At 37.0% G+C, this 10,046-nt stretch overlaps 1 non-coding gene across 1 annotated transcript; it reads right to left on the reverse strand.

The window, feature by feature from the left end:
* Positions 1–4,678: 4,678 nt before the first annotated feature.
* LOC136204979 (small nucleolar RNA R71) lies at positions 4,679–4,785 on the reverse strand. The gene has a single exon (XR_010675789.1). It is a non-coding gene; the product is annotated as a small nucleolar RNA R71 (small nucleolar RNA).
* Between the last annotated feature and the right edge of the window lie 5,261 nt (positions 4,786–10,046).

Raw genomic sequence — 10,046 nt, forward strand, 5'->3', positions numbered from 1 at the left:
TATTTTGATATTACATAGAGGCGCTAGCACGTAAAGATATTACATAGTGTTTGAGAGTTTGGGATGAAAATGATGGATGTTAATTGCTCTGCAACTATGTAAGAACTTCACATTAGATCCTCCTGATTCCCAATTTCGAGATAACAAGTATATTTATTATGGTTAATAACCAATTATTGCATTTCCATGAACACCAATTACACCAAAAGAGTAGAGTTTCTAATGATTTTAGCCTTCATTTCCATTCTAATCACTGTGTTCATGATTACACAAAAACTGACGATTTTACTTCGCCAAAACATATTACGCGAAGTCTGCGATGAGAAATGTTCATAATTTTTACCTTCGCAAACTTCGTGTAATCTGTGTTCGCGAAGTAAAATCGTCCGTTTGTTGTTACATTTCTCTTCGCAGACGAAGTAAAATCGTCTATTTCTGTTACATTTAAGACTTCGCGGAATCTTCTTTCGCTAAGCCAAATCATCTTGTTTTTTTTGCTACCACGATTTAATTTTTGTGAAAGTGTTTGAATACAGAACATCAAATTCAAGTACCCATTTAACTTGAATACAAAGGTGGTGTACTGGGATATAGGGATGGGAACCTGTCGATTTTTTTTAGATTCTTTCTTGAAAAGAAAAGAAAAATCACCACAAACTTTGGGTTCCATTTCTCAAATTTCGGGTTCCATTTCTCATCTCAAAAGGACGTCTATTCCGCCGATTTTTCTTGTTTCTAGTTCTTTCTACTTATGGAATTTAGGGTTTAGGGTTTGAATTATTGTTGCAATCTTGCCGCAAATTTTGATAATGCTATGATTTTAATGTTAGAATTATTGTTGCATCCTTGTTGTTATGCTTTTTTTGTTATATACCACTCCGCATATTTCGCAAATATGCGAAGATAATACTGTTTAAAAACATGTCTTTTACTTCGCATATTACGAAATATGTGAAGGTGAAAGTTATTCCGCGAATTAGTATTGTCTTCGCATGGTTCGCAAATTGTGAAATATGCGACTAAATTCATGTTTTGAAACAAATATTATCTTCGCATATTACGAAGTCAGACGGAGGAGAGAAAGACTAAAAGATTTCTAAGTGTTATATATATATTAAAGGTATTTTGAAAAAATCACAAAAAATAGTGTAGATAGATAATGGGTTACGTAAATAGACTAAATATGTAAACGAGTCTCTCATTTCACTCAATTTTATAATTTTCCTTTTAAAATATTTAGTAACATCGTTTACATGATTCTAAATAATCAAATAAATTTGATCATTCAGGTCCATATAAACATCAGTGTTATAAACTTTTAGTATAAAAGAGAATCTGTTAGTCTTTTTTAAATAAATTGTAGTAAGAAATAAGACATAATACTTAATCTGGGAATGCGGAATAGTGATCCGGGGCTCCGTCGGGGAGGTCTTGCCTTCTCGTGGATCGGCCCTGCGCGGGGATCGGTCCCTGCGGATACTCCGAAGATTAAGACAGTTAGTTATTCTTAGAGAGCTTTTTAATCTAGTGTGAGTGAAGTAGTGAGGTTATGAGTTACCCGATGCGTGCTTCTTCCTTTAATGGCCTATTTATATCGGACAGACTTGGGCCTGGGGGGCCCTCTGCTTCTCGGACCTTGGTGGGCCTCTTGGGCCTTAAGGTGATAATCCGAATCAAGTAGTCCCCCCCCGGCCAAGTCAGCCGAGTATTTCATGCGAGTAGATATTAGCTTGAAAATGTTTTTGTCCTCTTTTAACAAGTGGTGGACAGCTGGACGTAAAGGTGCCCGATTTCCCCGCTTGAGACCGTTCAGAAACTTCGCATGCGTTGTGGATATCAGTGCATCATTTATTGCCCCTTCATTAAATGCCTCTGCATGCGCCGTAAAAGACACCTTGGACACCGTGCTCTGTCGGCGCCGTCGTTTTTGGCTGGCTATAAAGTGCAGGGGTAAACCCTCTTTTTCGGTTTACTTTGCCAGAATCTTTTCCCTCTTTGTCTTTGTTTCGTCCCGTGCTACCTTTGAAGTCGTTGTTTCCTGTCGATTGCTTCGTCGGTGCTGCCGTTCTAGTCGCGCTTGCTGGGTAGCGGACGTATTAGTTTGACGGAGTTTTGCTGAACCTTCCTTACGACACTAGTCGTAACCGCTTGCGAGGTCAGTCGTGCCTCTAATTTCTCCTTTCTTTCGCTCTTTTTCTTTAGTTGTTTTATTCTGGGGAGGGGGAGTATGTCAGAGGGTTCTTCACGGGGAGCCCTAAGAAGATTGCCGCCAGTCACACCGGGTGATTTTACGCTGCGCGACGCTTCACGAACTCGGGTCGTAAAACGGAAAAGGCGAGCGAACGCGGGAGAGGAGAGTGCTTCTGTAGCGATAAAGAGGAAGAAAATCCTAGAGCGTGCGCCGCCTAGTGTCGAGCGGCCGCTAGGGGGAGTTACCTCCGGAGTTCTTGAGGTAGTGGTGGTGGTACCAGAGGGCTTGATTACTGTTAAGCCCAAAATATACCTAAAATATCATCAATAATTACATCAATATTGTTACGAATTTATGCTATTTATAACTGTTTAGAAAGCTTTTACTCCCGAATATGTTTCTTTCATGCAAGGTACATAAATATTTGGTAAAATCCAAAAAGGAGTAAAAAGAGCTCAAAAATAGAAGAAAATCCCTACAAAAGGAGTCGAAGACGACGAAAATTAATAAACGCCAAGTCGAGGACACGAACGAGAGCCAAAGAAGTGAAAAATGCTCCGTGCCGCGACCGCGGCCCCAATATTCACGGTCGCGACACGCGTCCCTCAGCCTCTCCTTCCCTTCGTCCGAAGTACAAATTGTTGCTCCCCCATTCTCGGTAGAGAATTTAATATTCTCGGTATGAGCAGGAGATTTTAGGAGCCTAGTTACACACTTTCGTTTTTGACGAAACGCGATCGTTCGGGTGGATAAAGACGTCCTTTCACAGCGGACACGATCCTTCACAACGGACACGACACTTCAATCATGACTCTTCAACATCTATAAATAAAGTATTGATTGAGAGTTGAACCAATGAATAATGATATATGTGTAGAAGAAAGAGATTAGTGTAGAATTTATGCAGAAATTCCGAATCAAGTGATTCAGAAGTTAGATTTCGATTCTGTTCAAAGCAATATGATGTACACACATTGTTTACTAAATAATAACAAATTCAGTAACGTTTAGACATTGTTCCAGTTTAGTTTACATTTTGGTAGTAGACCGACCCAGTCTCTATTACGAAGATTCAACGAGAAGATTGAGTAGAGGATTCGCCCCTGAGCCTGACAAACTTTAACGAAACCCAAGGAAAGGATTGACAACCCGTTCACTTGCACGCCGTCGAAGAATTCAATGCTCCATGTTCTCTGTAAACTTTTATCAATTTATATTTCATCTAATAAAGTCCGTTCTATTCGATAGATCTTTATGCAGCACTTATGGTAACCAATCCACTAAAGTGACTGCTGGTGTTTTCATTAAAACGTAGTTTAATTCAAAATCTTTACAAGGAAACTTTGTTGAACACTTAGGCAAATTATTATCTCGAAAGAGTTTTAATTTGATTAAGGGCAACTATCCCGAAAGGGTTTTGTCGCGTTCAAAGCCAATCAATTAGAGGTTCCGTCATTTATTTCATTTTTATAATTCGTACAAAGTTTAAAGTTGTTTTCTTTGCTTAATGCAAACAAATATACTTGTTTACTTTTCTAAAGTACTAAAACGTTCCTGTTTTGCAAATTCATTCTTAAATCAGATATTTTCTAACATCTTCATATTCTAATCTAATTCTTACTCTAGCAATTTCAAAACCAAAACCGATTAAACGATTTTTCCATATTATAAACCTTAAAGTAAATTTAACCGATTGAAAATAAGTTTTGTTAAAAAACGTTCCCTGTGGGATCGATATCTTTTATTACTACAAGCGTATACCGTGCACTTGCGGAAATCGCTCAACAAGTTTTTGGCGCCGTTGCCGGGGAACGCCAAAATTTTGGACAAAATTTTAAATTTTTCGTGTTTTATTACGAATCTAGGTTTATTCATACTTATTCAAACTTTTATATTTTTAATTATTTTCAATTACTAACATATTTATTTTTTCAAATTCTGTTTTGTAGGTAGTTTCTGTTCATGCGAAATTTCAAGTTCATGCGCAGTTCTCGAAGTTCGGGCACGTCACCAGATCCTATTGACCCAAAAATTGAAAGAACTCTTAAAAAGAACAAGAAAGAAAAGAAAAAGAAAAACCAAACCCCAATAAAAACTAAAATTACCGAGCCAGAAGTTATGGCCACACTTATGGATTACGCTAGGCCAGGAGTGGCCGGTGTAACAAACAGTATAGTTAGACCCCAAATTAATGCACATCATTTTGAAATTAAGCCTGCGTTGCTTAATATGTTGCAAAATAATGTAACGTTTTACGGGTTACCTAACGAAAATCCTAATACCCATTTGACAAATTTCTTAGAAATTTGTGACACTTTTAAAATTACTGATGTAACTGCAGAAGCAATCAAACTTCGCCTTTTTCCTTTTACTTTGAAGGATCGAGCCAAAGAATGGTTAACTTCTATGCCAGCCGCATCAATTGAGACTTGGGAGCAATTAGCCCAAGCGTTTTTATCAAAAATTTTCCCTTTAGCAAAAACCGCAAGAGTCATTAAAGAGTTAACATCTTTTTCTCAAAATGATAGTGAAACTCTTTATGAGGCTTGGGAACGTTTTAAAGAACTTCAACGTTTATGCCCACACCACCAATTGCCCGCTGAACTTTTAATGCAAACATTTTATAATGGACTAAATCCTACAACTAGAGGTTCATTGGACGCTATGTCTGGAGGGTTATTCATGAAGAAAACATCTGCCCAAGCAAGAGAACTTTTAGAGGAAATGGCAATCAACAGCAGTATGTGGCCCGCGGAACGTGGACACATACCAGTAGCGAAACCATCATCCTCAACTACTTCATCAGTTAAAGGTATAATGAATCTTGATCCAGTAGCGATGTTGCAAGACCAATTTTCTGCCTTATCGCACAAAATTGATAGGTTTATGGCACCGTGTGATCCTAATGGTCAACCAATCCAAACAGATGTGGATTACGAAGGTATGAGTGAAATTGAACAGGTAAATTTTGTCCAAGGGCAAAACCAAAATAATAACCCTTATTCCAATACATATAATCCTGGATGGAGAAATCATCCTAACTTTAACTAGAGAGATAATAATAATGCTAATGCTAATCAAAATCGTACTACTAATTATCAAAATCAATCCAGAGACACGATTAGCACTTTATCTTCTAAAATCGACAAATTTATTGATTCTATGAGCGGAAAAATAAGTAATCACGATGATGGTTTTAAACGGATCGAGAATAAATTCGATCAGCTTATTAAAAACCAATCATCTAGCATCCATAATCTAGAGATTCAAATTGGACAACTCGTTAAATCAATTCCATCCCGCAAAGAGGGAAGTCTTCCAAGCCATACGGAAGAAAATCCGAAAGAGCATGTTAAGGCTATCACTCTTCGTTTAGGGAAAAATTACTTTGGCCCGGAAATGCCCGGAAATTCGACTTTACCTGGAACTGATTTACCGAAGCCCAAAGAAGATACATTAAAACAAAAAGATGCACCAATTGACTCTAGTACAAAAACTTTTGTACCCAAACCACCTTTTCCACACAAAGTCCGCAATAAGGACTATGACAAACAACTTTTAACATTTTTAGACAAACTTAAGAATTTGCATATTAATTTAACGTTTATGGATGCAATTACGCAAATTCCCAATTATGGAAAATTCCTCAAAGATTTAATTTCAAAGAAAATCAGTTGGGAAGGAATTTCATCCATTTCACTAACTGAAGATTGTAGTTCGATTGTGTCAAGCAATTTTCCCACGAAACTCAAAGACCCCGGATGTTTTACCATTCCATGTAAATTGGGCGATATAGAATTCCCAAGTTGTCTTTGTGATTTAGGAGCAAGTATTAACTTGATGCCATTATCTATTTTTAATAAGTTAGGCTTAGAAGAAGACATCAAACGTACCAATATGGTTTTACAATTAACGGATCAAACCACTAAAAGACCATATGGTATAATTGAGGATGTTTTAGTTAAAGTTGACAAATTTATTTTTCCTACCGATTTCGTTATTTTAGATTTTGCTTATGATGTAAATTGTCCGCTAATCTTTGGTAGACCATTCATGAACACGGGACATGCTCTAGTTGATGTATCGGAAGGGAAAGTAGGTTTACGAATAGGAGATGATAAGATTGAGTTTGATATGAACCAAGCAATGAAATATCCTATGGAAGATTTCGCTTGTATGAAACTTGATTTAATTGAAGAATGTGTAAATGACATTGTTCAAAAAGAAGAAATAATAGAACCTATAATGAGTGAGGAACTAGATGATAAGGACCCAGAACCTTTGATTCGAGAAGATGGACCAGTTCCACCTTCAATTATAGTTCCACCTAAATTAGAACTTAAAGAATTACCAAGTCATTTGAGGTACGCTTTCTTAGGCGAAGGCGATTCTCTACCTATTATTATCTCTAACAAATTAACACAAGTCCAAGAAGAGAAATTGAAAAAGTTGTTAGAAATAGGATAGGAAGTATGGGTTGGCAAATTTCAGACTTAAAAGGTATTAATCCAAGTATTGTAATGCATAGAATTCACTTAGAAGAAGATAAGCCACCTAAAGCGGATAGGCAAAGACGCCTAAATCCGAACATGAAAGAAGTAGTAAAAAATGAGATTACTAAACTTCTGGACAATGGAATTATCTACCCTATCTCGGATAGTAAATGGGTTAGTCCAATCCATTGTGTACCTAAAAAGGGAGGCATAACTGTTGTAAGGAATGAAGAAGGTGAATTAATACCTACACGAACCACCACTGGTTGGAGGGTTTGTATAGATTATAGAAATTTAAATAAAGCAACTAGGAAAGATCATTTTTCTCTTCCTTTCATTGATCAAATGATCGAAAGGATAGCTGGTCATGCTTTCTACTGTTTTCTTGATGGTTACTCCGGATTCTTTCAAATATACATTTACCCGGATGACCAAGATAAAACAACCTTCACATGTCCTTACGGAACATTTGCATATAGAAGAATGCCCTTTGGACTATGTAACGCACCTGCAACATTTCAACGTTGTATGACTGCGATTTTTAATGATTTCATTGAAGATATCATGGAAGTTTTTATGGACGATTTTTCAGTTTATGGAGATTCTTTTGATTCGTGCCTAGAAAACTTGGATAAAGTTTTGTCTAGGTGTGAAGAAACAAATTTGGTATTAAACTGGGAAAAATGCCTTTTCATGGTTGACGAAGGAATTGTTTTAGGTCACAAAATATCTGAAAAAGGATTAGAAGTAGATAGAGCAAAAACCTCAGTAATAGAGAAATTACCCCCTCCAACTACTGTTAAGGGAGTAAGATCATTCTTAGGACATGCAGGTTTTTACAGAAGATTTATTAAGAATTTTTCTGTAATTTCCAAACCACTTACTAATTTACTCATGAAAGATTCTACATTTGATTTTAATGAAGAATGCGTTAAAGCTTTCGAAACATTGAAAACTGCTTTAGTCAGTGCACCTATTATTGCTAAACCCGATTGGGATTTACCATTTGAAATTATGTGTGATGCAAGTGATTTAGCTGTCGGATGTTAAAAAGGATGCGAAACCGCGTCTAATTAGATGGGTTTTATTGTTACAAGAATTTGATATAGAAATCAAAGACAAAAAGGGAGTAGAAAACCTTGTCGCCGATCATCTATCGAGACTTGAAGATGAAAACGGTCCTATAGGTGAAACTATCGGTATACGAGATGATTTCCCTGATGAACACCTCTATCAAATAAAAAGTGTCATGTCACCTTGGTATGCAGATATTGCTAATTATCTTGCAGCCAATATTATTCCGGAAGGATTAGATTTCCAACAAAAGAAGAAATTTTTCTTCGATATTAAACAATATTTTTGGGAAGATCCTTTTTTGTTCAAAACTTGTGGTGACGGGATAATTAGGAGATGCGTTGGTGAAAATGAATACGAATCCATAATATCGGAATGCCATTCTAGCTCTTATGGAGGACATAATGGAGTTAACAAGACAGCAGCTAGAATATTTGAAAGCGGTTTCTTTTGGCCTACGATGTTTAAGGACGTCCGTTCATTTATTACTCGTTGTGATAAGTGCCAAAGAACAGGAAATCTAGGAAGGAAAGATGAGATGCCCCTCACAACCATATTAGAAGTTGAAGTCTTCGATATGTGGGGAATAGATTTCATGGTAATCGATGTAAAATCTATTACGAAAATATTTCACAAATAGGAATTCCGTTCGTAACAAGATTATCTGACCAATAAATTACTCAGTTTATCTTACACATTTTCTTTTGTTTTATTGTTTTTATATTTTTGTTCATTTATTTTATTTTAGTTTAATTTTATTTTATTTTTCCAAAATGCCATTTTTATGATTAGATGACTTTATGTTATGATTTAAATGTATAAAATATTTTTATTTCATGATTTTAGATTTAATTTGTAGGAAATTAAGATGAATTTGAAATTTCAGGCAATTCTCTACCGAGAATTTAGAATTCCCTACCGAGAATCCTCTTTTTAAGAACAGTCCAAATAGGTTAGGATTTCTCTGTTCATACCGAGAATTTGAAATTCTCTACTGTGAATCAGGAAGAGCTATCGATGCCTGATTTCCGCAAGGAAATCGCGTGTCGCGACCGCGGCTTAGCCATTCTCGGTCGCGACACGCGTAATTTCTGCGCTCCCAGGTCTGAAACATCCTAACCCTTTCGTCGAACCTCTTGCCAAACGAAACATTAAGTTTCTTCATTCCCGAAAGGTGTAATTTTATACCTTTTCATAATTAAAACAACACCTCTTTTCATCTTCAACTCTTATAAATTAATCCTAGGAGATTCAAGTTCTGTTACAATTCTTTTCATTTTTGTCAGAATTCTGATTTTCTTCGCAAACACCGTTCTTTGCTAAAGTAACACAAACTTTGCACCATGCCTACCAAATACAAACCATCTAGGCACAATGTTGCCTCAATCAACAAACGCCCAGACTTATCCAAGCGATATGGGGCGCATTTTCCTATCTTCAACCACGATGAAGGTAGGCGTTATTGGAATCTCCGTTACAAATTCTTCACCGGAATGTTGTATATGGATGAATTCCTTAACAACCAACTTGGAATTAGTGATGACATGAGCCGCTGTATGGAGCGCTTAGGGTGGACAAAATTCGCCAAAATGCGATTGCCAATAATAGGCGACTGGATAGACGAATTCTTCTGTACCGTTCATTTCACTAACAAACGACGGGTACGTCTCAGTTTTCGTCGAGAAGGCGAAATCTTCACTTTCGGCTATCCCGAGTTGCATGCTTGGTTTGGTTTTCCCCCAAGGGATACAATCAAACGTCATCCTGGAAGAGACATGACATCCACTGATATTTGGAGAATGCTCACTGGATTCTGGCCATTCAATCCAAAACTCGCCTACAATAAATCTTTTCACTCCAGTTCCATGCTGTATTTGCACAAATTTCTGTGTCACAGTTTATTTGGGCGCACCTTCAGTAGTGTGGTCCGTGACACAGATCTTTATGTCCTTGGAGATATATTCCAGGGAAATGCAGTGGATTCTTCAAAGATTCTGATGGAGGGTCTTGTCGCCGCTTCTCGATCCAAAGATAAGAAGATTGGGTTCGGCAATATAATCTGTGGAATAATTCTCGGTTCAAAGGGTACTATTGATGTTCCCTGGAGTGATGATGATTTCTTCCCGACAATTGACTATGAATTTCTCGAGCACGAAGGACTTGTGAAACGTGTCTTTCGAACAGGGCCTCAATTTTTGTCTGCACCGGAACGTGAAACTTTCGTGCAGTTTCAAATTGATCGTATTAAGGCCAGAAATATCCCGTTTGATAGGGATGAATATGTAGAA

The sequence above is a fragment of the Euphorbia lathyris genome, chromosome 8, assembly GCF_963576675.1.
Source record: "Euphorbia lathyris chromosome 8, ddEupLath1.1, whole genome shotgun sequence".
Lineage (NCBI taxonomy): Eukaryota > Viridiplantae > Streptophyta > Magnoliopsida > Malpighiales > Euphorbiaceae > Euphorbia > Euphorbia lathyris.